The sequence below is a fragment of the Rana temporaria genome, chromosome 2, assembly GCF_905171775.1.
Source record: "Rana temporaria chromosome 2, aRanTem1.1, whole genome shotgun sequence".
In the NCBI taxonomy this organism is placed as follows: Eukaryota; Metazoa; Chordata; class Amphibia; order Anura; family Ranidae; genus Rana; species Rana temporaria.
Genome location: NC_053490.1, coordinates 132,445,169 through 132,468,551, shown reverse-complemented (window position 1 = coordinate 132,468,551; position 23,383 = coordinate 132,445,169). Strand labels below are relative to the sequence as shown.

At 43.2% G+C, this 23,383-nt stretch overlaps 1 protein-coding gene across 2 annotated transcripts in view; it reads right to left on the bottom strand.

Moving 5' to 3' along the window:
• Positions 1 to 23,383, bottom strand: part of DGKA (diacylglycerol kinase alpha) — a 275,733-nt gene that overhangs the window by 127,487 nt on the left and 124,863 nt on the right. For both annotated transcript variants that reach the window (XM_040341070.1, XM_040341071.1), the window contains exon 4: positions 11,151 to 11,282. The gene's annotated coding sequence lies outside the window, so the exon portion shown is untranslated. The remainder of the gene's footprint in view (positions 1 to 11,150; positions 11,283 to 23,383) is intronic.

Below are 23,383 nucleotides of genomic sequence, written 5' to 3'. Positions count from 1 at the left end.
TAACTTCTGTAAGCACGGGAAGTGGGTATTTTATCTCCAACTTCAGATACGAAGCTAAGCCATACATTATACAATTTTCTTGTAGTATTTACCTTTAGATTTAGCAAAACCACATAATATGATGTCAGACCTAAACATTTTAAATTTGTATGCAGTCAGGCATGCCTTTCCACTACACAGTTGAAGGTAAGTCTAAAGGAAATTGAACAAAAAAACGGTATAATTTATGGCCAGCTTAAAGTGATATAAAAGCTTAATTTTATTTTTATTAAAATAACAAACATGGTATACTTGGTTCCTTGGTACTACAATGGTTTTGCACAGAGCAGCCCAGATCCCCTTCTTCTAGGGTCCCCCGCCGGCACTCCATGCTCCTCCTCCTCTGCAATTGGTCCATGGAAAGCTGCTTTCCATGGGGGCACCTGTGCATGCTCGCTCCCAAGCTGCCCTGTCTGCATCTATTAACACAGAAAGGGAGGCTTGGCCCTTGGCTCAGCATTTCATTGACAGCAGCGCAGCTATCAATCTACCCAATCTATGTGCATTGGTGGATCAGATCGGGCTAAGGTGTATCAGATTGGGCTGATTGTAAAGTCTCCTTTAAAAAAAAATAAAAAAAAATAACAAACATGTTACCTCCTCTGTGCAGTGGATTTGTACAGGGCAGCCCAGATCCTCCTCTTCTCGGGTCCCTCTTCGCTGATCCTGGCCCCTCCCTCCTGTCGAGTGCCCCCACAGCAAGCAGCTTCTGGTTGGGGCACCCGAGCTGAGCTGCAGTTCCGCGTGTCCATTCACACACGGACCTGCCATTCGGCCACACCCCCTTTCTCTCCTGATTGGCTAACTTTGATTGACAGCCGCCAATGGCACCACTGCTGTGTCTCAGCCAATCAGAAGGAGAGTTCTGGATGGCTGAGAGACTCATGGACTTCCCTGGACAGAGATGGGGCTCAGGTAAGTATTAGGGGGTGCTGGGGAGGCTGCTACACACAGAAGGCATTTTATCTCAATGCGAAGAATGCATTAAGATAAAAAATCTTCTGCCGTTACAACACCTTTAATGTATAGAATGCATTAGGGTGAAAACCTTAAGGCTTTAGAACCACTTTAAAACAGTGAATGAAAATGTCAACAGTTACTGTATGTGTATGTATAAACCAGTATATGTGCAAGGTCAATTTAAAATCTGTGTATTCACCAGCATTCGATAATTGAGACAATCCTGTTCCCAGATAGCCAGCTTTTTTTTTATTTTTTGCATTCAGTTTAAACATAAACACACCCAATCCTCCCCCCCCCCCCCCCAGGGGTCTTCTGGCCAGTCCAGTGATGACACATGTCTTTCCTCTCCTCTGGTGATGGAAGTCAGTGATTACTCTTGTACACAAAAATCTGAGCACAGATCTGCTTTAGGCCACAAATAGCTTAAAGCTGGCCGTACATGCAGACATTTTCAGTCAATCATAACCACTTGCAACCACTGGAAATTGCAAATACCATCACGAGTAATCAACAGAAACCAAGCAATCTCCTACTCATGAGTTACCGTAAATCAACTACCAGTCTTTGGTGGATTCTGAAGTTCAATATGGTTCATTGCAAGATCTTATCAGTCAAAACAAGAATAAAACTATAGTAAGTGCCGGTTCACACTACCGCGACTTGGGATGCGACTTGTGTTGCCCCAAGTTGCACGACATGAGAAATTCAATTGAAGTGAATGAGAGCCGTCTTAATGTACAATACTGAAGTCGCTCCAACTTCAGAAAAGGTTTCTGTACTACTTCAAGGTGACTTCTAGGCAACTTGTACCCATTGATTTCAATGGAAGTTGCCTCCAAAGTCGGATCTCCGTTATAACTGAAGCAACTTTACAGGAAGAAAAAATAGTTTACTCCCACAGAGCTGATTATTCTGTGATTGGCCACAGCCAAAGTCGCCTGTCCTGGAGGCAACTTTAAATTGCGTTGTAAGTTGCTCCAAGTCACGCTGAAGTTGCCTTGCAAAGTCACGATGTAAGTGGGGTTGCCCCTGTGTGAACCGTCTCTAAGTGTCTTTGATATTGATTACGTTTTTTCTGATGGGTTAATTCAGAGTAATCCCAATCCCATCTTTCTGCAATCAATTAAAAACCTCCGACTGGCGGGTATCGTCAGGTTGAGCGGGTTTCTGTTTTGCTTTTGTTTCCGTTTTTTTTTTTTTCTTTCTGTTTTACCGCTTTGTATTTTTGTTCCTCTTTTTGGAAGATATAGCGAATGGGCGAGGTGAAAGTTGTACATGGTGCCTATTTCAGTAATATTGTGGTTGTATTATGCTCCTTGTTTTTGTACAACTGTCAATGTATTGTACTTGGCCTTTTCTTTTGGATGCTTAAAGCGGGGGTTCACCCAAAAAAATAATAATTTTTTACATTACATTCAGGCGAGTTGTTAGGATCACAATCGGGTGTTTTTTTTTTAATCGTTGCCGTACATACCGTTTTATAGATATATGTTCACCGCGGCTTCCGGGTATAATCTGCGGGACTGGGCGTTCCTAATTGATTGACATGCTTCCGACCGTCGCATACAGCGCGTCACGATTTGCCGAAAGAAGCAGAACTTGCAGTGCGGCTTCTTTCGGCAACTCGTGACGCGCTGTATTCGACGGTCGGAAGCATGTCAATCAATTAGGAACGCCCAGTCCCGCAGATTATACCCGGAAGCCGCGGTGAACATATATCTAATAAAACGGTATATACGGCAACGATTTAAAAAAAAACACCCGATTGTCATTCTAACAACTCACCTGAATGTAATGTTAAAAACATTTTTTTGGGTGAACCCCTGCTTTAATTGTAATGTCTGTGCCCTTTGGCCTCTTTATAATAAACATCTTTTTTATTTAAAAAAAAAAAAAAAAAACCTTTTCCTTTTCTGAAAAAATTTTTTTTTAATAAAAACATTGAACACTTTACCTGGATTAAAACTAGAAATGATCCAGATTTTAATTTTTTGATACACAACAAAGGCTATAATGTGTTATTTATAGATAAATCCACAAAGGCCTGAACACCTGCGCACAAGGACGTTTCTATACAGAACGAGATGGAAACCTCGGCATTTGCAGAAATTAGATTACACAACAAGTTACATTACTAACAGAACATATTATCCTCTGAACCAAAAATTACTAAATGAATAGCAATTGCCGGTAATTATTCGGAGAAAAAAATTATTGATAAACTACAACTGTGGTCTGTTATTAATCCTACATTTCAGTCAAACAAAAATAAAATCTGATCAAACATGACCAGTTTTGTGATTCCTATTTTTGCCAACCATTTATCTTGTGTAGAGATGGATACCCAACAACCTACAGTATCTCACAAAAGTTAGTACACCCCTCACATTTTTGTAAATATTTTATGTGACAACACTGAAGAAATGACACTTTGCTACAATGTAAAGTAGTGAGTGTACAGCTTGTATAACAGTGTAAATTTGCTGTTCCCTCAAAATAACTCAACACACAGCCGTTATTGTCTAAACCGCTGGCAATAAAAGTGAAAAGTGAAAATGTCCAAGTTGACGTCGATATTTTGTATGACCACCATTATTTTCCAGCACTGCCTTAACCCTCCTGGACATGGAGCTTACCTGAGCTTCACAGGTTGCCACTGGAGTCCTCTTCCACTCCTCCGTGACATTATCACTGAGCTGGTGGATGTTAGAGACCTTGCGCTCCTCCTGCCCCACAGATGCTCAATAGGGTTTAGGTCTGGAGACCAGTCCATTACCTTTACCCTCAGCTTCTTTAACAAGGCAGTGGTGGTCTTGGATGCAGTGTGTGGCGTATAGCCTGAGCACTGACAGGCTGACCCCCCACCCTCAGTTTCATGGTCTTGGCAATCTTCTTATAGCCTATGTTATCTTTATGTAGAGCAACATTTTTTTTTTTTTTTCAGATCCTCAGAGAGTTCTCTGCCATGAGGTGCCATGTTGAACTTCCAGTGACCCGTATGAGAGAGTGAGAGCGATAACACCAAATGTAACACACCTGCTCCCCATTCACACCTCAGACCTTGTAACACTAATGAGGCACATGACACCGGGGAGGAAAAATGGCTACTTGGGCCAAATTTGGAAATTTTTACTGCACTCACTTTTGTTGCCAGTGCTTTAGACCAGGGGTGTCCAACCAGTGGCCCAGGGGCCACATGTGGCCCACAGAGCCCTCTGATGTGGGATGGAATGGAATACTGTTATTAAAGGTAAGTTTATTACTAAAATCACAGTGTATATTTGGGCATATCTGTTCTGCAGTGGTTACTGGGCTGTTTTTAACTGATCCACAGGTGCAGAGCAGTGCACCTGCGGGTTACCTGAACTAAGCCATAGACTATTGCCTGCAAGTTTGGTGTGCTTTCTGAAAGTGCATCACACCTACAGGAAATAATAGAAGTCTATGGTAAAGTGTAGCTAACCTGCAGGAAAGCCACAGATGAACTCACAGTGCGGGTAAACAGTGCATCAGTGTAAAATCAGCCTTAGGCCTCTTTCACGTGGTCAGTCTGACCCAATCGGACCCTCCATTGAAGGAGTGGCAGATGTAAATGGACTTGTGTCCGTTTACAAATGCCTACCTCCAATCCGATCCGCAAAAAAAAAAAAGAAGTTCAGTGGGGTTTATAGAGTAGGCTGCCATCCACCCGCTCCGCTCATTGTGGCCCGCGGATGGTTACCAAGTCAATTAAGTGGCCCCCCCTCTTCAAAAGGTTGGGCACCCCTGCTTTAGACAATATAATGGCTGTGATTTGAGGGGACAGCAAGTTTACACTGTTATACAAGCTGAACACTCACTACTTTACATTGTAGCATAGTGTCATTTCTTCAGTGTTGTTACATGAAAAGATATAATATTTACAAAAATGCAAGGGGTGTACTCACTTTTGTGAGATACTGTAAATACATAAAGTTGCCTATAGCCTCATCATTCGAACTGGAGCACAGAAAAGATAGAACACAGCACAGAATTTTTCTACTAGAGTCTGCAGCTCAGTCAGGAACCAGTGTAAAAAAAAAACTTGATGATCCTGGCTGAAACAGATTATAGAAAACCCAGATTAACTCAAAATTAAGTAGGCTTCCTGCCTTAGCAAAGTTGCAGTGTTTTCTGGATAAATTTAACAGCTCACTGACTGCTTGTATTTGTTTTTTTTATTTCTCCTTTTTTGAATAACACTGCCAAAATGATGCAACATACACTCAACTACTTAACCACTTAAGGACCGAGCCTCTTTCTGAGATTCTGTGTTTACAAGTTAAAAACTTTTTTTTTTTTTTTATGGGATGCACCGAAATTTTGGCGGCCGAAAATGTTGTTTTCGGGTACATTGCCACTGAAAAATTGTGCATGCGCAGTAGTGGTGGCCACGCCGCCGGGTGCCGCTCATTGCGGGGTGTCATCCTGGCTCAAGGTCCTGTCCTCCCCTCCCTCTTCCTCTCCTTGCAGAGCGGGGATCTCTCTGTGTCAGGGAGAGCTGAATTGTCCAGCCGTAATAACAATGTCCCGTCTCCTGTGATTGACGGCACGCTGATCCAATGCCGGGACATTGAATCAGTGTGATGTGATCACAGGAGGCGGGACATTGTTACTGCAGACCGGGCAATTCAAACCCTGCTCCGTGACACACTGAGATCGTTGCCATTCTGATCTGGGCACAGGAATGCTGCATATGATGGACACTGGTGAGCATGGGCGTCCGCTGAAATTATTTCAGAGAGGGGCGCTTCGGCAGCATTTAACCCTTTCTTCAAACACTAGCGGGCGCCCCACTAGCGGCTGAATAGCGCAGCTAAAACAATGGTAAAGCACCACTTTTTTAGCTTCTATAGTCTAGAGAATGTACAGACCCCCCTTCAGCACAGAGGGACCCCCTTTAAGCACATACCCCCCCTTCAGCACAGATGGACCCCTTTCAGTACAGACCCCCCTTCAGCACAGATGGACCCCCCTCTTCAACACAGAGCCCACCATTCTGCACAGACCCCTCCATTCAGCACAAATGGACCCCCTCCTTCAGCACAGACCCCCCCATTCTGCACAGACCCCTCCATTCAGCACAGATGGACCCCCCTCCTTCAGCATAGACCCCACCATTCTGCACAGACCCCTCCATTCAGCACAGATATACCCCCTTTAAGTACAGACCCCCCCTTCAGCACAGATGGACCCCCCCTTCCGTACACACCCCACTTCAGCACAGATGGACCCCCATTCAACAAAAAACCCCCTTCAACACAGATGGACCCCCCCTCCCCCCATCCCATTCAGTACCTCAGATCAGTCATCAGCGTGGCACAGGCACAGCAGGTTCCCTCCCCCTGTGTAAACATAAACACTGAAGGGGGAGGCGGCTTCACTCTGCTCGCTGTGCCTGTGTGACATCTGGGCCGGGACCGCTCAGACACCCCGTGGCCGTGAGAGAAGGGGATGGTTGGTCAGGTGCAGTGGTGTCACCCCACACCAGACCACCCCCCCCCTTGCAACGCCACGGCCAGCTGCTCGCCTCTCTCTCCCTGTTCTAACCTGCCTGTCACCGCGGCGCTGTCACTGCTTCAGTCGTGGAGGGGTGTCTACACTCTTCAACACCTTCTCGATTTTCCAGGGGGGGTCGATTGCCCCCCCTTGCCCTATGGAGCGGACACCCATGCTGGTGAGGCTGTTGGGCACCAGGATGCTGCATATGAGGGACACTGGTGAGGCTGCTGGACACTAATGGGCTGCATATGAGGGACACTGGTGAGGCTGCATATGAAGGACACTCGTGAGGCTGCTGGGCACTGATAGGCTGCAAATGATGGGCGGGTATTGAGACAAGTGAGGGGAAGATGGCCCCCACCTGTCTTTATATCACTGCATAGCTCTTTTTATTGCATTTTAGTCTAAATATGAGATCTGAGATCTTTTTGACCCCAGATCTCATATTTAAGAGAACATGTCATGCTTTTTTGTATTACAAGGGATTTTACATTCCTTGTAATAGGCATAAAAGCGACCCATAAAATGAAACAAAAAAAAACGGTGTCAAGTAAAATAAATAAGAAAAAATATTTTGTTTTTAAAGCGCCCTGTCCCAACAAGCTTGTGCAAAGAAGCGAACGCATAAGTGAGCAGCGCCCACATATGAAAACGGTGTTCAAACCATACATGTGAGGTATCGCCGCGATTGTTTTAGCGAGAGCAATAATTCTAGCCCTCCTATGCAACTCAAAACATGCAACCTGTAGTATTTTTTAAAGCGTAGCCTATGGAGATTTTTAAGGGTAAAAGTTAGTGGCCATTACACGAGCGGGCGCAACTTTGAAGCGGGACATGTTGGGTATCAAATTACACAGCGTAACATTATCTTTTACAATATAAAAACAAATTGGGCTAACTTTACTGTTGTCTTATTTTTTAATTAAAAAAAGAAAATTTTTCCCCAAAAAAGTGCGCTTGCAAGACCGCTGCACAAATACGGTGTGACAAAAAGTATTCCAACAACCGCCATTTTATTCTCTAGGGTGTTAGAAAAAATATATATATAATGTTTAGGAGTTATACGTCATTTTCTACCAGAAAAAAAATGTTTTTAACTTGTAAACACCAAATGTCAGAAAGAGGCTCGGTCCTTAAGTGGTTAAATAAAAAAAAAATCTGATTTAAAAAAAAAAATCATTCATTTTTATCCACCCTGCAATAAGGGTAGACAGGTAACACTTATCTGGTGTGAAATTTTTTGAAGACTGTATCATTCACATCTCCAAGAGCATACACTCTAGCAATCCACTTCAGGTCCTAATAACACCGATACCACAAGGGTATTGGAGGCAATCACTATCTGCCAAACTATACCCGTAACCCAAATGGAAAATATGAAGATAGATAAAAATGAATGTGAAGGATATCATCCTCTTTTAGAATAAAATGCAAATGCTGAGATGCAGTGTTTCCGAGGCTATACTAGTTTAGAAAAATAATAACTAAACAATACAGCTTTTTCTGCTAGCAATGAAACACATTCAAGCTCCGCTCAAATGTGTGCCGTCTTGCATCATCAGGACAACCAGAGAAAAGATTCTGCAATCTGCATTTTGGTGTCTTCCCATGAGAATAGAGGGTAGACAGAACCACGTCCTATTTTAAAAACGCTCATCTCAACTTTTGGGGTTGCAAAATTCTAACACCCAACTACCCCAGAGGGTCCTTCAAGGAATTTTTATTGCTAAATGTCAACTTAAAGTCAGGATGCGATTTCATCAATAAAAAAACAGCTGTTTATCTTTAGTTCCTGTGGAATTTCTAAATTATGCACAATACAACATGTTGTACTCTCATAGGTTGAGGACTATGACAAAGACTGCGCTTTTTCCTTTACATTGGCCAGGCAAGCATACACTAGACTGAAATATACAACTATCTTCAAGGAAGAAATCCAGAAAGAATACCACATAACAATTAACCCTGGCTTTAAATCATTTTGTGTTACTTTACTCTGAACTATTCTGCTTTTCAATGATTATAACCTGGAAGGTTTTCCTCTTAAAGTAGAACTAAAGGTCTAAACAAATGTCAAATCAAGTTACTATGTAATGCACAAGCCTCATAACGTAAATGAAAATCTTCCTTTTTGCTATTACTTTATATTGCACCAGAATCTTGACTGCCTGCCAGCCTTCTGATGTAAACAAACAGCAGATGTTTCTCTCCTGCACACGGATGTTTGTAGGCGTAAAATGTGCCTGGTGTAAAATTCCTGGCATTTTCAGGTGCCCGAGGTACTACAGGTGGAGCGTAGAACTGGCCATGAAAATGTACGACTGTACGCCCCTGTATTTGTGTAAATGCTGATGCACTAAGTTCGAAAAATATGTCATATACGCTTGCGCAGGTAAAAACCCAACACGAATCGTTGGTATTTACACAAATACAGGGGTGTATTCACTTTTATGGCCAACCCTACCAGTGGCACCTCGGGCATCAGAAAGCTATCTCATGTGCAGCTGGTAGTTATCCTATACAACAGCTGGACTTTGGTAGTCTGGTATTATTAGGCAAATTCATAAAAAGCAAAAGAAATCTCCAGTGCTCTACATACAACAAGCATACATCATTCTGTAAGGCAGTCCTCAAATTTTCCACACGCATACTCGCATTTTGCGAGTGGAAAATTAGGTCTGGCGAGGAGCTGGGCTGCCTGGGAGGGGGGGGGGGGGGAAGCACCGCGGTGGGCTGGGTTGATCGGGAGCTGTCAGAGATCACGTAGGAAGAGGAGAGCCGCGGATCGCCCTGGGAGTGGGGGGGGGGGGAGCACCGCAGTGGGCTGGGTTGATCGGGAGCTGTCAGAGATCACGGAGGAAGAGGAGAGCTGTGGATCACAGAGCGGTATTGCCCGCTGTTAGAACTTACATTGAAATTTCCTCCGCTCTGCTCGCTCACACAGCCCCGCCTCCTCCTGACCCCACACCTGTGATAGACAGAATGCGGATCCAATGCTGGGACGTGTTGTCTATCACAGGCGTGGGGTCAGGAGGAGGTCTCTGACAGCTCCCGATCAACCCAGCCCACCGCGGTGCTCCCCTACCCCACTCCCAGGCGATTTGCGGCTCTCCTCTTCATCCTGTCATGATCTGGCCGCCAATGGGGGGCACAAGGACTCCGCAATGGGGGGCACAAGGACTCCACAATGGGGGGGCACAAGGACACCGCAATGGGGGGCACAAGGACTCTGCAATGGGGGGGCACAAGGACTCCGCAATGGGGGGGCACAAGGACTCCGCAATGGGGGGGCACAAGGACTTCATAATGGGGGCACAATAAGTTTGCAATGGGGGCACAGTGGGGCTGAAATGTGGGGCACAGTGAGGCTGCATTGATGAGCACAGGTGGGGCTGTGCTGAGGGGAACTGTTAAAGTTGTTGTTAATATTTATTTCCGTAACTTAATTCTGCATAAAACATTTAAGTGTCATTTCATGAGATAATTTATGAGGGCGTGATTAGCGGCAGAATTAGGTTCGGAGCAGTGTAGGGATTGGGTTGGGCAACTGATGGCGAGTAACCCTTGAAGCCTGGCTAGTGGCTCAAGACTTGAAATTTTGAGCCCTGCAGTAAGGTATTGGAAAGTCAATGAAAAAATACCTTTGTGTCTCCATTTTTTATCCTTACTATATGAGCTTTCTTTTGTTAAAGCAATAATTTTGAATTTCAGCGCATTTTTCAGGTAATGATACTAACAGATCTGCAAAGCATTTAGCCCAATAGACAATTAAAAGTGTTAAAAGAATCTCCAGGCTCCATTTATTACGAGGGACTAAAAAAATATCAGCATGGGCACTGAGACTGGAATAACTTGGGCCCAGATCTAAAAGTGAGAAATATATATGGGACAATTGGATTTTGAACATTTTGGGTTGTTATTAAAACAAGGATTGGTGATAAAGCTTCAGTGGAGACACTTTTTTCCCATGATAAATCTTACAGTAGTGAATTTTCCTTCCTTCGGGTAGATTTTCTCTCACTTCCTGTTGTCTCCCTCCATTTGTAAGTAGGAGTCGTCTGTAAGTCGGATGTTTGTAACCCGGGGACTGCCTGTATTCAGACCTAAAGTAGTTGTTAACCTCAGTCATGGAATCTTAAGCAAAGCACATATATCTGTAGTGTTTACTTGTCTTTCTCCAAAGCTCTAAGTGCCGTTTCTCTCTAGTGCTTCGTTCCTCTGTTATCACCATGAGTCACTGCTGTGAAGTTTCCCAAACACATGAGATAAATTTGTGTTGGAGGGACTGGAGAGCTCAGAACAGAGATTGTCTATTCAGTCTCTCCACACCCTCCTCTTTGCTCCTAACAGATGAAGAAAGATTTTTAACACATTCTGCACTTTTGAAGGGGTATAGAAACGACAAGACTGCAGGTAAACATGTAAATTCTATGTAGGAGTGAGGCAGAAAGCAGAGAGACAGGAAATTTGTGTGAGATGCTGCTGAAAGGAGTGGAGGAGAGAGGGGTCAGACTGATAGCAATGAAGAAGGAGTGCAAGTGTGTTGGCTAGAAGGAAAGGGGTCAGAGAGGAGAGGAATATTATGATACCATTTTCTAACCAGCCTCCTTCTAATACTGTGTACTTACTTGTGATGGCAGTCCTCTAGATAATGCTAATCAAGGTAAGAGTACAACCTTCTTCTGAAGCTGGGCCACTTCTTCCACCAAGTACCAATTATAATTTGGGGTGAAGGCCTTTTTCACATGAGGCCAGTTGACCTAGTAAGACATAACATACAAAAGTATGAATTAATGACCTTGTAAAAAGTTTCCTACACACAGCAGACATCAGCTTATTCTTATTCAGCATACTGTATTTGGTTCACCCAATTATCTGCTTAACGTAAACTGATAAAAGGTTTTCATAGTTGCAAGAGGCCAGGATGGATTTATTGATTCAGTAAATGACCACAGAATGGACAAAAAACAACCAACGCACGTCAGGGGTCCATAGATCTCCCCCTTCCTCAGGGCTTGAATACAATGGAATGGTTTGCAGGGGTGTCAAACTCAATTTCATTGTGGACCACATCAGAGATTATGATTGCCATCAAAAGGGCCGGTTGTATCTGTAAGATTAGATGTCCAGCACATCCCCCTCCCCTTACATTAGATGTCAAGAGCCCCCCACCATCAGAAGTCGAGTCCCCCACTCTCCCTTACATCAAAGTGCACCCCCTTTTCTTATGCTGCTGCTGGAAAGAAGCTGGATGCATTGCTTAAAAGCAGAAAGTAGGGGGTTGGAGAAGGATCAGATGAGGGCTGGAGGTGCGAGGGCCACATGAAATGGCCTGGAGGGTCGGATTCGGATCGCGGGCCTTGTGTTTGACACCTGTGGTTTAGAGACTCAGAAGTGGTTTCTGATTAGGGACCAGGGTTTGATTGCTTACTGTGTGAAAAGTCATATATGTAGAGGATCAGTGAATGAATGAATCAGCAATTAACTGTGATCAATGAATTGTTCATTGACCAGTCAGTCTTATCCTCTCAAGTTTTGTCCTTGTGGCCATCATTCACCAGGATACAAACATAAGAAAAAGCTACCTAATGGCGACAGCAAAATAAAAAAATAAAATAAAAAAGGGTTTAGGTTGTTATATCACTTTAATATAAAGACAGACATCAAGTAATCATTTTAGTTTTAAATTGATTAAATTAAAGGGTCACTAAAAGGAAAAAACATTTTTTGCTGAAATGACTGTTTACAGGGTATAGAGACATAAAAGTTAACCGATTCCTTTTAAAAATGATTAAAAATAGATTAAATTCAATCATATAATGTACCTGCAGTTTCACTTTCGTTTTTAAACTGGTTTCATGTTTCTGTGAAGTAAAGAGACCCACAGAACAAAAACAAACAAATCCAGGGCAGTGTTTTGTTTTTAAAATGAATCTGATTGGTTCTGAGGAGTTTTAGACACACAGCTTGGACCACAGTGAAAAGCTGCCATGAGATTTTTCATAAGGAGCCAGACAAGCAGGAAGTGTGGAGATCAGAGCAGAATTACAGCTACTTCAAAGCAAAAACGAACAATGAGGACATGAAACCAGGACTGCAGTAAGGTAAAGGAAGCTATTTAGCTAAAAAAAATGTCTCCTTTAGTGATCCTTTAACAACAGTGTATTTTTAACTTTTACATAAATGCATATATTTTGGCCTTAAAGAGTATGCAAGCCTACAAATTTAAATATAGTAGTTTATCCTGCACTCATGTATTGCTTGATTGATCTAAAATATCAATATTTATATTAGGTTATTAAGTTAATATTATTTTACCTTGGATGACACTAAAGCCGATAATAGAATTCATAGAGCAACAGTCTTGCCTATTACAGAGAAATTAAATAAGCAGTAGCTGCTCTGACCAATCAGCTTAGTGATATCTTAAGCTTTGGGACTACTTCCTAAATTAGAGAAAACACAGGAAGCCGTGGTCATCAGTTTTTCTAACATTAAACCAGTTCACTACCTACCTGGTTAGGAGGGCTGTAAGACTACTGAAACTCATAAGGTCTGTCGGTTTGGCCCACTCTGAACCTAATGCTGGGTTCTGCAGCCGCAGGTCCCAGCAGGGTGTGTGGTGCGTCCCTGTATACCGATTCATGTGCGAATCGGGTGTTTTTAACCTTCCTTATCTCAGATTATTGTATGCTATAAACTGTGCCATATGAGCCATTTCATGAAATTAGCTTGGTTCAGTAATCTCTGCCCTCTTGTAGTTCTCCCTCTCTCTTCCACTTTTTGTCCCTTTTACCAGTTTCTTCCATTCTCCAACGTTCCCCTCATGTCCAGCTCTATCCCCCCCCCCTTCCCAGCTGTTGAAACTCAGATCCGTAACATGTTTTATCATATGAGTATTTCACATGTGGAACTCTGTGTTGTGCTTTATTGCACTGTTTCTCCAAACATATAATAAATACTATGGGCTAGATTCAGCAATGATTTACGCCGGCGTATCTATAGATACGCCGCGTAAATTCAAAGCTGCGCCGGCGTATCTTCTTTCTGTATTCAGAAAGCAAGATACGCCGAAATTAGGCTAAGATCCGACTGGCATAAGTCTCTTACGCCGTCGTATCTCAGGGTGCATATTTACGCTGGCCGCTAGGTGGCGCTTCCGTAATTTTCGGCGTAGAATATGCAAATGACCTAGATACGCCGATTCACAAACGTACGGGCGCCCGGCAGAATTTTTTTACGTCGTTTGCGTAAGGCTTTTCCGGCGTAACGTTGCTCCTGCTTCTATGAGGCGTACGCAATGTTAAGTATTGACATCGTTCCCGCGTCGAATTTTGACTTTTTTATGTCGTTTGCGGAAGTCGTTCACGAATAGGGCTGGACGTAATTTACGTTCACGTCGAAACCAATACGTCCTTGCGGCGTACTTTGGAGCAATGTACACAGACGCCGCATGCGCCGTTCGTAAAAAACGTCAATCACGTTGGGTCACCACCCATTTACATAAAACACGCCTCCTCATCCTCATTTGAATTAGGCACGCTTATGCCGGCCCCATTTACGCTACGCCGCCACAACTTAGGAGGCAAGTGCTTTGTAAATACAGCACTTGCCTCTCTGATTTACGGCGGCGTAGCGTAAATACGATACGCTACCTGAATCTAGCCCAAAATAAAAAGATGAGCAGCGAGACGCAATTGTAGATTTCTTTAGGATCTGATTAATAAACAGAGATAAAGTGCCACAGCACCACATTTTGTTCCAGTGGTATAATTTTTTACTTCTTCATTCTTTACTTCTTCAGCTGAATTTCAATCTGCCTGGCCCTCTTTGTTCCTTCCTTCCCTGTCCTTGCTGAAGAAAAGCATCCCACAAAATGATGCTGCCATCACCATGTTTCACGGTGGGGATGGTGTGTTCAGGGTGATGTGCAGTGTTAGTTTTCTGCCACACATAGCGTTTTGCTTTTAGGCCAAAAAGTTAAATTTTGGTCTCATCTGACCAGAGCATCTTCTTCCACATGCTGTGTCCCCCACGTGGCTTCTCGCAAACTGCTAACGGGACTTCTTATGGCTTTCTTTCAACAATGGCTTTCTTCTTGCCACTCTTCCATAAAGACCAGATTGTTAGAGTGCACGACTAATAGTTGCTCTGTGGATAGATTCTCTCACCTGAGCTGTGGGTCTCTGCAGCTCCTCCAGAGTTACCATGGACCTCTTGGCTGCTTCTCTAATTAATGCTCTTCTTGTCTGGCCTTTCAGTTTAGGTGGACGGCCATGTCTTGGTAGGTTTTCAGTTGTGCCATACTCTTTCCATTTTCGGATGATGGATTGAACAGTGCTCAGTGAGATGTTCAAAGCTTGGGATATTTTTTAAACCTAATCCTGCTTTAAACGTCTCCACAACTTTATCCCTGACCTGTCTGGTGTGTTCCTTGGCTTTCATGATGCTGTTTGTTCACCAAGGTTCTCTAACCAACCTCCGAGGGCTTCAGAGAACAGTAGATTTATATTGAGATTAAATTACACACAGGTGGACTCCATTTACTAATTAGGTGACTTCTGAAGGCAATTGGTTCCACTAGATTTTAGTTAGGGGTATCAGAGTAAAGGGGGCTGAAAACAAACGCACGCCACACTTTCCAGATATTTATTTGTAAAGTATTTGGAAAACCATTTATCCTTTTTCTTTTCACTTCACAACTATGTGCCACTTTGTATTGGTCTATCACATACAATCCCAATAAAATACATTTATGGTTTTGGTTGCAACATGACAAAATGTGGAAAATTTCAAGGGGTATGAATACTTTTTCAAGGCACTGTGTGTGTGTGTGTGTGTGTGTGTGTGTGTGTATGTGTATATATATATATATATATATATATATATATATATATATATATATATATAGATATATACACACACACACACACACACACACAGAACCTGTAACAAATATGTTATATTTACAGCTACCACACCTGATACACATCACAATATAGGCCCGGATTCAGAGAGATCTGCCTATCTCTCAGCGGGCGTACCGTATCTCAGATATGTTACGCTGCCGTAAATTAGGGCGCAAGTTCCGTATTCAGAAAGGACTTGCGCCCTAAGTTACGGCGGCATAACGTATGTGGTCCGGCGTAAGCCCGCCTAATTCAAATGTGGATGATGTGGGCGTGTTTTATTTAAATTTAGTGTGACCCCACGTATTTGACGTTTTTTACGAACGGCGCATGCGCCATTCGTGAAAGAATCCCAGTGCGCATGCTCGAAATTACGCCGCAAATCGTCAATGCTTTAGACGTGAACGTAACTTACGTACAGCCCTATTCGCGAACGACTTACGCAAACGACGTAAAATTTTCAAAATTCGACGTGGGAACGACGTCCATACTTAACATAGGATACCCCTCATATAGCAGGGGTAACTTTACGCCGGAAAAGCCTAACGTAAACGACGTAAAAAAATGCGCCGGGCGGAAGTACGTTTCTGAATCGGCGTATCTACCTAATTTGCATATTCCTTGCGTAAATATACGGAAGCGCCACCTAGCGACCAGCGTAAATATGCAGCCTAAGATACGACGGTGTAAGACATTTACGCCGGTCGGATCTTAAGGAAAACTATGCGTAACTGATTCTATGAACTCAGAGTTACGATGGCGTATCCGGAGATACGCCGTCCTAACTGCTCTCTGAATCCGGGCCATAGTGTTTAGCAAAAAAATAATCTTTAATGATAATTTACTAAAAATAGCAGGGTGCATAATTCCATTTAAAACATAACCCCATCAATTACAGGCCATGTAATCCAGTTGAACACAGCTATGCTTTAATTAGTTAATTTTTCTCTTTAAATTAACATTTAATTTGCATGCATCCTGCAAAGTCAGTTTGGTGGAAATTGGTAGAATAAGATGGGATCATCAAACATACAGAAGCTTTTATTATAACCTTGAATATTTATTGGCAATAAAACTGACAACACTCATGTCTGTGAAGGCTCATAATCTGGAGAAATGTAAGAGCACATGAAAGCCAACAGGGCTGTGTACTTTTATAGTTACATATGTGTATCAAAGGGGCTGTGACAAGCTGAATACACAAGGTTACGTTTTTATTATGTCTGTACAGGAATATTTGTATAGTGCCTAAAGTGCATGAGGTGGATAGGGGAGTTCCACCTGAAACCATAATTTTTTAATTTCACCTTTCTTCTAATATGATGCATTTTAATAGTGTGTTAAGAGATTAATTATTCATAAATGTATAATGTACTTGCAGCATACCTATGTATTATGACACAAATTTGGATGCATGGAAAACATCATCTTACTGAATAGTAATTGCTCAGATATACGCTGTGCATTTACACACTTTGTTTAAAAAAAAAAAAAAGTTGCATGTCCTTTCTTTTTATTATTTTATATGGCAATACGTTGAGAGATCTATTAAAATCAATGGACGTGCATTAAAATGCACATTGACGTGCACAATAATGCACATGCATAGCTGTTAATTGGCCCTTAGTTCTCTTTATGCACTTCAATCTCTGCCGCTTCCACATACAACCCCACTCCCTTCCTGGTTGTGTTAGAATGTATCATTGCATACTTCAAGGCCATCAGGATGTGAAGCCAGTTAGTGACAGGTGGGAGATGTCTGATAGCTACAGCTATATAAATAATATCTATTCTAGCCAAACTTTTAGCAGAGTCAATGTCTGCTGTCCTTCTGGAACCTGTTACTTTCCTGTAAATCTTTCATTAGCCTATAGTGTACATTTACAGAACTCATGCTAGAGTGTTCAACTATATAGCAACCTATCTTCCATATGGCTATGATAATATTAGGCAATTTGCATAAGAGATTTAATTATGAAATTGCTGCTAGAAAGACACTAGACATCATATGGTCTTATTGTAGTTGCCAAAGGCAGGTAATCCAAATCAATTTATGAGCAATCAATTGCCTGTTGCTAGAAGCAAGAATCAGAATGGGCACAAATATCTCCTTTATTTGGAACGGGTGTGTCCCCCGATTGGCTAAATCCACGCTGCATCTCCCTACGCACCATGGGGGAGTCGCGCTTCCAAACTGTAAAATTTACTGCTGGGCTGCTATGCTAGTCACAGTATACTGGTGGTTTGAGGCCAAGCTCTCTAATGCTGCGGTTTGTGTGGAGGCGGCTTGGGTGGGCTCCCTGCGGCCGCTGCAAAACTTGGCCTATAGAGGATTGAGGGCCTATGAGGGTCTTCCGGACCCGACTAGGGCAACACTTTGGGTGTGGGTGGCGGCGAGACCTAGGTTCTTTCGGGAGGGGTGTTGGTCCCCGGTACAGCCTCTATGGGGGAATCCCAGTCTGCCTCATTTTCGATCCATACCTGACCCTCAGGTCTGGGCAAGATTTGGTATTAAGATTTTAAAGGACATCATGCCGTTGGGTACTTTGCTTTCATTTCCCCAAATGACCCAGACTTATAAGTTACCTGGCTGGATGTTCTTCTGGTATGCCCAGCTTCACCACGCTGCTAGGGCACAATTTCCCACCCCTCCGGAACTTAGGTTGGACCCGGTGGAGGACCTCTTGTCTAGTAGCGGACTGTCAAAACCTCTCTCGGCTCTATATGGTGTATTGCTTCCCATTGACTCCCCTAAAATGGATAGGCTCTGGGACTCCTGGAAGTCGGACATACCGGCTCTGGAGAGAGAGGACTGGGAGGATTGTTTGGAGCGGGCCCCCAAGTTGGTTATTTCCGCGGGCGACAAGCTCGTGCAGACAAAATTTTTACATAGAGTTTATTTTACCCCAGAGCGCCTCTCCAGGATTTACCCTGATAGGGACCCGCAGTGCCCGCCGGACAGACCGGGGCATGTTCATGCACATGTTTTGGACATGTCCGGCACTGGTGCCCTTTTGGTCGGGTGTATTTGACCACTTAAACGTTCGCATGGAGCTTTCCGTCCCCATGACACCCGCACTGGTTTTGCTGGGTGTCATTGACGACGATCAAAGATCCCACCATAGTAAGTTGCTGATCTTATATCTACTGTTTTATGCTAAAAAGGAAATATTAGTTAACTGGACCTCTTCTGTCCCCCCCTCTGTGTCCTCGTGGGAAAGCAAGGTCACTGCAGCCCTGCCTTTGTACAAGTTAACTTATATCAGTCGTGGATGTATGATAAGGTTTGGCTGCCGTGGACGGAACTCTGACCGTCCCGGTGGTGATTCGTTGTGGTCCCTCCTTTTCCCCCCTTCCCTTTTCTTTCTCTCTCCTCCTCATCCCTCCTTCTTCCCTCTTCTATCTGTGCCCTCTTCCCCTCCTTCTCCCAGGGTTGGGTATTTTTGGCCTGGCTCATTTAATCATGTTCTCTCTCCCTCTTCCTACCCTTTGGTCGGGGTTGCTATCCTGGTTGCACTGTTGAACGAGCATTGTATATGAAATATGTATTTGGCACGCTTTTGTATTGCTTAACTTCCTACTTGATGAATTGTCTGTATCGTTGACTGTTATTGTGTATGTTTTCCTTCAATAAAGCACTCCTGATTGTTAAAAAAAAAAAGAATGGGCACCAATGGAACTCATAGCTTGGGATTTACATAGGGGTTGATTTACTACAATTGTATATATAGAAGAATACCACGCTCAAGTCTCAAAGTACTAAAAAGCTGCTAGCACCACAAAGGGACAAATACATTTGTGTTAAAGATCATCAAAGTGACAAGGAGGACATTGATAAACAAAAAATTGCATGAATAAAAGTGAGAAATGCAATTAAAGTGCAAATAAAGAAGCAATCAAAAAATATTGTGTAAACAGGATGATATCGTCATGTGCTCATATCATACCGCAAATTATTATCATTATATAAACAATAATAGAAAAAGAGTGTGGAAAAAAGTAGTGTTGCAGAAAAGTCCCAATGTTAACAGAGATGATAATCCAATGATAACTTCAAAATGAGCAGGTTTTCATAAAAATCTGACCGTGTGTACGCTCCATCGGACAAACTATAAAGTCCTATCGTCTGTACAGAAGTCCATCGGACTGTTGTCCAAAGAACAAACACGTATGCTTAAAATCAACCAAAAATAGCAGAAGTTTACCAAAGGGTGGCGATAAAGAGCAGAAAAGAGCCTAAAACCCACGTGATTTTGGTAAAGTTTGCTGAAAAAGTCCTGCCGTGTGTATGCATACCAAGTTCACGGCCAACGCCCTTCAAACAAAAATCCACGGAAAAGATTGTTTGAAGTCCGACCGTGTGTATGAGGCTTAAGTCTACCAATGTAAGTCCATGTAAGTCTACCAATCAACTAGTGTACAACCACCCTGTCAGATTTTCCCTGCTCGATCAGCGCCACAGGCTATAGTCTGCAACACTGATCTATATATTCTGACTGCAGGGGTGTCTCTCCGCTGGCAAAAAACAATAGCTCGAATGTGTGGAGGATAGTATCAGGTCAGTTTTTTTCCATTCAATCCACTGGTTGAACAAAAAATACTGACCCATCTATGGCGTGCCCAAGTCTAGGTTTACATTTGTTTGTCCGCATTTGAATGCGTTGTTTAATGACATTTTAAGAAGCCCCATTGAAGTCTATGCGACCAAAACCATACTATGTTGCACCAAAAGAAGTAACTGCACCTTTTTACTCTTGTCATGCATAGTCACTCAACAATTCAGTGATGTAAATGGGGATTTGGGGCTTTCCACTACTAAGGTATCAGAATCTATAGTATATGCTGTACATATCAGACACTGTAAACATATTTCTTCTTTCTAAAGATATGTTCTAGGCGTGGACTGCAGCAGAATAGTCCCCATGATTACCATCTCTGTACATCACATGGAAGAATATGCAATGCTCAATAGAGAGAATGCAAAGTATAAAGAAAAATGTCTACAGAAAATTCTGAGCAGCACAGTGGCTCCGTAGTTACCACTTATGCCAGTACAGGTGTGATTAGTCCAAAACTCAGCCAGAACATTATCTGGATGAGGTTTGCACGTTCTCCCTGCACTTGCATGGGTTTCCTTCCACACTCCAAAGTGTGGCCCAAGAAAGTGTGTACAGACTGGATATGCACATGTGTGATCATATTCTAATCCCAACCTGTGCAAATGGGGAGGGTTGCAGTAGTCCTGGCGAACTACCTCAAAAAAAATTTCCAAGGAAATTCTATGTGAATGGTGCTCAGTGAGCTGACGGATAGGATCGCTGACCATCGAATATGACTGAAATGCATCACAGACGGGAAAATTTGAGTTGGAAAGAATGGTGAATACATTCCAAATGCAGCATTTCATAGATATGAAAATATAAAATAAATTGAACATTACATATTTGTTTAAAGTGGAATTCCAGCTCCTAACTAGCCTTAAAAACAGTCTTAAAGCGGAGTTCCACCCAAAAATGGAACTTCCGCTTATCCGGTTCCCCCCTCCAGTGTCACATTTGAGACCTTTCAGAAGGGAGGAGGAGCAGATACCTGTCTAATGCAGGTATTTGCTCCCGCTTCCGGCAACAGATCACCGCAGAATCCGCGGTGATTTACGCCATGTCCGGCGCCTCCTCTGTCCACCCCGCTGCCTTCTGGGAGACACACAGGTCCCAGAAGACAGCAGAGACCAGTCAGGACTCGCAGCGTGACTCACGCATGGCTTCACTTCCTTATTCCCTTACTAAAGATGCCGGCACCGGCGCCCGGGAGCCAAGGGACAGGCCAGCTTCGGGTGAGGACATTGCGGACGCACAGGACAGTTAAGAGTCCTTTTTTTTAAAAGTCAGCAGCTGCAGTATTTGTAGCTGCTGACTTTTAAATCGTAAAATGTTGGCGGACTTTCACTTTAACACTTATGCTAACAAACCTGTGTACGAAAGATGTAGATACTTACCTATTTTCAGGCCACTCTGGTCCAGTCACATGACCTCCCCTGTGTCAGCCAGCAACGGCTGCAGAAGAGAGGAGAGAGCCCTCTGACAATGGCTAGTAAAGCCTGGAGCGGTGACGTCAGTCATAGGCTTCAATTGGCCATCAATTGTCAGTGCTCCCTCCTCTCCCCTGCAGCTGCGCTAGCTGACACAGGGGAGCCAGATCACATGACTGGAACGGATAGCCTGGAATAGGTAAGTATATACTGTTATATATATTGTTTGATGCTCATTTTTTAGACTCCTATGATGTATTAGCTATGGTTGTTGGCCTTACCCAAGTATCCCTCTCAGTGTGAAAATTCAGGCCTTTTGAGTTCTTGTGAAAATCTAACTTCTGACATCCAAAAATAGTATAACATCCTGTGGTCTCTGAAGATGTGATACCAATATTTGCACTAATATAGAACATACATGGGCCGTTGCAGATCAATGTGAAAAAAGAAGAACATGTTTCTAAAACTTTTTTTTTTTTTTTTACAAAAACTCCCGCATTCTTTGATTCCACCTCGCTTTGGAACAAAAGCTCTTCTTCAATAAAAACACATTTTTGTCCCTAACTGTGCATCCCCTCCTGGGATATGATGCCATTTGCAAGGTCGTTGTAAACTATTACATTCTCCATTCTCTAATCACTGATTTGGAACTTCCCCTTCATTGCTAGCAGGCACACTTTTGCTAGTGCCCTTTAAATTACTAGAAAGTCTCCAATAGACATACCTGTTCTCACAGAAATTGAAAATATTACAACCAATATATCTGGCCTGGGCACTTTATTCCCATCTTTTCAGACAATTCATCCAGCTCCCAAGTCCCACTCTCAATTATCTTCATAGGAATGAATCTATTAAATTATTTCTAAGATACTTTGGCTTCGCCTCCAAGTGCTAGAAGATCAATAAATAGATGATTGGAAGTAATACAAGAGGGAGCAGGGGAGGAGAGAGAAAAGGAGCACAAGACAAAAAAATTTAAAAGATATTTATGTTGCGTATATTTCTAAGTAGCTGTGGCATCACATCAGTTTCCTGGACTAAAAGTACAAAGAAATAATAAGGGCATTAGTCTCCCATTTCCTCTTTAGCTTCCAACTTCCTTATTAGCACATCTCATAATGGGCTGCTTCCAACACTAATCCAATGCACTGGATGTCTGCCTCTGTATCACGCAGCTGGATGGTCAATTCTGTTTAATACATGCAAGAGCTATTACTTTTCTGAAATTACATTATTACACAATAAGTATTTTTCAAGCTGTCCAATTATGCTGTCACCAGTTGTATTTCCATTTGCTTAGTCTGTGCATGTTCATTTTATTTTATCCGTATCAATAACAAATGCAGCCACTTCCAGCATTTTAAATACTGAAAATCATTCTTAGGCCCCGTACAGACGAGCAAACATGTACGATAAAACCGGTCCACCGGACCGTTTTCAGCGTACATGTCTGCCCGGAGATTTCTGTATGATTAGCTGTACTCACCATCATACAGAAATCCACGCGTTCTCGATACGCGGCGACGAGGCCGTGCTGTCGCCGCGACGATGACGGGGCGACGTGCGCGGCCCTGGCAGTTCAATGCTTCCACGCATGCGTCAAAGTCATTCGACGCATGCGAGGGATGGCGGCCGCTCGGACATGTACGGTAGGTCTGTACAGACGACCGAACATGTCCGACGGACAGGATTCCAGCGGGCATGTTTCTAAACATGTTTAGAAATATTTGCCCGCTCGAAAAAGGCCCGGCGGGCAAATGTACGGTGGAATCCTGTCCGCTCGGCTGTACAGACGACCGAACATGTCTGCTGAAACTGGTCCGTGGACCAGTTTTAGCAGACATGTTCGGTCGTCTGTATGGGGCCTTAAAGTACTGTCTATCTAAACCAGGCCCTAGGACTTCCCCTCGCTCCACCCAGCAAA